The sequence below is a fragment of the Lactuca serriola genome, chromosome 2 (assembly GCF_051521515.1).
Source record: "Lactuca serriola cultivar US96UC23 chromosome 2, Lser_US96UC23_V15, whole genome shotgun sequence".
In the NCBI taxonomy this organism is placed as follows: Eukaryota; Viridiplantae; Streptophyta; class Magnoliopsida; order Asterales; family Asteraceae; genus Lactuca; species Lactuca serriola.
In genome coordinates this window covers 151726062-151730879 of record NC_136409.1, presented here as the reverse complement: position 1 = coordinate 151730879, position 4818 = coordinate 151726062, and positions in this window count along the sequence as shown.

Genomic DNA, 4818 nt, shown 5'->3' with positions numbered 1-4818 from the left:
AGACTTGTGATGGCCCAAAAGGTCATAAAGTTTATGTCTAAGAGTCATTGGTGAAGCCTTTTGTCTTAAACCCTAGCCCTAGAAGTGTTTTGGGCTTATATCTCCTTGCTTTCACGTAAAGTTTGCAACTTTATGTGAGGGTTAGGCTGTAGAAAAGTGGATCTATGGATTGGAGTCCCTGCATGGCTTGAAAAGCCTCTGTATGGAATGAGAACTGAAGAGACTCGACGAGTCACATGGGTGTGCTCGACGAGTTGTATGAATATGTGCATGGACTTGACGAGTTGGAAGAACAACTCGACGAGTCTGTTGAAGATTGCCTTGGACTCGGCGAGTTTGTTCTTGGACTCGGCGAGTCTGGTCGTGGAACCCTACCCTTTTCTGGTTAAGTCGTGTCTCGGTGAGTTGAGTCGTGATTGGGAGTTTCTGAGTATAGGGAATCGACAAGTCAACGCGTTGACTCGGCGAGTAGGGTCAAACAGGAAGGTTGACTTTGACTGAGGACTTTGACTTTGACCACAGGTTGACCAGTTGACTTCCAGGGATATTTTGGTAATTATTGGTATTTATTGGATATTGGTTATTTGGTAATGTTCAGTGGTGGAGTTCGTGTTGGTGGTCGGAGCAGCGTGGTCTTATTTCTTCAAGTCGATAGTTGCAGGTGAGTTATCCTCACTATATCAACAAGGTCTAAGGCACCAAGGTCGGCCCTTTATCGGATTGAAATTCGGGTATCTGTTTGATATGTTATTGCTTGCTATGTCTGTGTCCTGGCTATTAGGATGGTGTATGTTAGAGACATGGTTAAGGTCGGTATCCTGGGTTATAGGATGATGCTATGTTAGTGACCGGTTAGGTCGGTATCCAAGTTAGGATGTTGTTATGATATGTGATCTGCTAGATCGGTTTGATTAAATGTGAATTGTTATATGATTATATGTTTATGTGCACATGGTTGTTTGGACTGGGGTTGGGTTGAGGCGGATTCTGCTTTGTGTTGTAGGCCAACATACCCAGGGCGGACCGGTTAGACCGAAGGCCCGACGAGAGGTCCGGATAGGCTGAAGGCCCCAAGAGGGCGGACCAGACGTGCTGAGGCTCGGAGAGTGGACCAGATAGACTAAAGGCCCGGTGCGGGTGAACCAGTCATACTGTAGACTCAGAGAGTGGACCAGGTGGACTGACGGCCCGGTGCGGGCGGACAGTCACACTGTAGACTCGGAGAGAGAGTGGACCGGGTGGACTGAAGGCCTGGTGCAGGCGGACCAGTCACACTGTAGACCCGATATGCATGGTTGTTCTGTTTATGATATGATATGATATGTGTATGGTATTGTGGTTGGTATTTTGGGGGTAACTCACTAAGCTTTCGGGCTTACAGTTTCAGTGTATTGTTTCAGCTACTTCTGGAGATCATGGTAAGGTGAAGGCATGATCGTACCGCTCCTTAGTTTTATGTTGATGTTTCTGGGATACTCTGATAATAAATGAACCGAAAACCTTTTTGTAATTACTTAATAGATATGGGTTGTTTTTGAAAAGTTTAAATTGGTTGTAAATTTTCACGGTGTTACAAGTTGGTATCAGAGCCTTGGTTTGAGTGAATTAGAGGAACATTCATGTGAATCCAGTCTCAAATCAAGGAGGGATTTTCAAAATGGTTTTCAAAAGGTTTTTCGAAATAAGTAAAGGAGGACGCAGAGGGTATGATCAGCCGGAGCCAGTAAGTAGACCTCAAAATACTATACAGGTTGTTTGATTATGTGATATGTTAGAACAACATGTTAGTACTAGGCTAGGGATCTTTAGGAATTGCATGATAGATGTAACACCCCCCTCTGGCACGTATCACAATATTGTCCGCTTTGGGCCACTCGGCACGAGGACTTCCCAGGGGGTCACCCATCCTGGTACTACTCCCGCCCGAGCACGCTTAACTGCAGAGTTCTTATGGGATCTGCTGCCCTCACGGCTTTAAAACGCGTTGTGATAGGGAAGGTATCCACACCCCTTATAAGGAATGCTTAGTTCTCCTTCCCAGTCGATGTGGGATCAGATCTAACCCCCTTTCACCCCCTATTATAGGGTTCGACGTCCTCGTCGAACACATCGACCCATGCCCTAGCTCTGATACCATTTGTAACACCCCCCTCTGGCACGTATCACAATATTGTCCGCTTTGGGCCACTCGGCACGAGGACTTCCCAGGGGGTCACCCATCCTGGTACTACTCCCGCCCGAGCACGCTTAACTGCAAAGTTCTTATGGGATCTGCTGCCCTCACGGCTTTAAAACGCGTTGTGATAGGGAAGGTATCCACACCCCTTATAAGGAATGCTTAGTTCTCCTTCCTAGTCGATGTGGGATCAGATCTAACCCCCAACTTGTAACAACCCAATTTTCATGAGCAAAAATTTCGTTTTAAAAACATTAATTTTAGAAAATATTAAAAGCCAAACATTGTCTGATCAAATTATCACACAAGTGAACCATGTCTAAAAGCCAATTCATACATTCAATCAAAATATTAGAGTACAAATCCCAGTGAAGCTCGTAAATGCGGAAACCGAAGAGTGTGTGTGTGACGTGCCGCTACCGCGCCGACTCCTTTCCCCTAGCTGAGGAGGTACCTGAAACCAAAACTGAAAACTGTAAGCACAAAGCTTAGTGAGTTCCCCCATAATACCACATACCATGCAACATATAACAACTATTGTTCAGCTAGGAGTTACGGGCCTTGCCCACACTCGGGAAGATACGGGCCCTGCCCACACTTCGCTAGCCGGGAGATACGGGCCTCGCCCACACTTGTGAAGATACGGGCCCTGCCCACACTTCGCTATCTGGGAGATACGGGCCTAGCCCACACTCCAACCTCGGAGAGATACGGGCCCTGCCCACACTCAACCGCTAACCCATAACATACAAGTATCACGCAGACAACAAGTATAAGCAGTTCTATCATATTAACACATATATCATACTTGACTAAACCCAGAGATACGGGCTCGACCCACACTCTAGTACTAGCATCTCGTCTACACGGGTCGGCCTTGGTGCCTTAGACCCATTCCTACTGGAAAGGAAACTCACCTCGAAATAGCTGTTGGTCTGTGTGGGAATTGATCACCTACTACTGCTGCTGCTGCTCCGGAAACCCTCCGGCTGCAATTCCCACAATATACTCAATCAAACACTGCTCACCGACCTTTGGGTAAAATGACCACTTTACCCCTGACCTTGCCCTAAGTCAAAATCAGAGTCAACTTTCAGTTGACCTCGACTCGCCGAGTTGGCTTTACAACTCGCCGAGTCCCTACGCAAACGACTGCCCTGAATCCTGGTCCTACTCGTCGAGTTAGGCGCCGACTCGACGGGTTCACCTTCTTAACCAATATTCAAGTCCTTCATCCTACTCGCCGAGTTGTATGAACAACTCGCCGAGTTCATCTTCATCCGATGAACACTTATGCTAAGACTCGCCGAGTTGTATGAACAACTCGTCGAGTCTGTTCTTGATCTAAGGAGATTGCCTTGAACTCGCCGAGTCAGGGCATTGACTCGCCGAGTACCTCCATAGATGAGTTAAGCTTCCGACTCACTGAGCCACACCCCGTGACTCACTGGTCGCTCGACACTACAAAAAGGGGACAAACTCGGAGACTCGCGAATAGACTCGCCGAGTCATATGAACGACTCGCCGAGTCGTTGCCATGCACCTACTGAATACACGGATTTGCTCGATTCCAGTCCATGCCATTCATAGATCTGGACTTCTAGGACACGAATCACACGTAAAGTTTCCAACTTTACGTGTGGATATTCACCAATATGGATTTTAGGGCTCAAAATGTCTCAAAAGGGTAGATCTAGGACTAACAAGCAACATGGGGCCAAAAAGCTAACATATCTGAGCCCCTAGAGCTCAATCTTGCCTAGATCCAAAGGCCAAACGCCTTATTACAACATACAATGCACATACAAGCTTGGGGATTTGACCAAGAAGGACCCAAATGAAGTTTTAAGCATAGAATCAAGGGGAAAACGGGTCATACCTCAAAGGAACTGCTAAAAGAACACAAATAATGCTTGGATGGCTTCCCTTCTTCTGGATCTACTTCCTTCCTCTTTCAAAGCCTTCAAAAACACACACACTAACCTCAAACTCTCAAGGAATAGCTTAGAACGAGAGATACAGGGCTTTAAGGGTCAATGGGGGCCGGCTTGGGGCTGATAAGTCCTTTAAATAGGGTGCAAACCCCTGAAACTTAGGGTTTCATCCAACAGCTGTGACTCGCCGAGTCCAGGATATGGACTCGCCGAGTCACCAACTTAAACGTGTCCCGGGTCCCGCATCCACTCGGCGAGTCGGACCTATGACTCGCCGAGCCCAAGGCTAAAAGAAAGGAAATATTCAAATAACATTTACGTACCAGGAACCGGGTGCTACAATAGAATTGCATGATAATATGATGTCTGCTAACCTAGGTTTTCCTTTGTATGAAATTGACATCATTACTGTAGTTATTTAGTGTATACATCATGTTTATACATAATTAAGATCTTATAGCATGAGAATGTTTGATTTGGCCTTATGTTCTGTTCTAGTATGATTGGGAGCTTAGGGTAGGATTGGATATTCGAAAGTCTATAGGGTCCAGCGTTCTGTATGACTAGCGTACACTAGTGCTGCAGGGTTGGTGGAAGTTTCATGGATGGGAGGGTTGCATGAGACCGGTAGGTCGGTTATGGGATAGTGGTGCTCCTCTAGGAGTCGAGTTTTCGTTATGTATATGCTATTGTTAGGGTGTTGTGGTG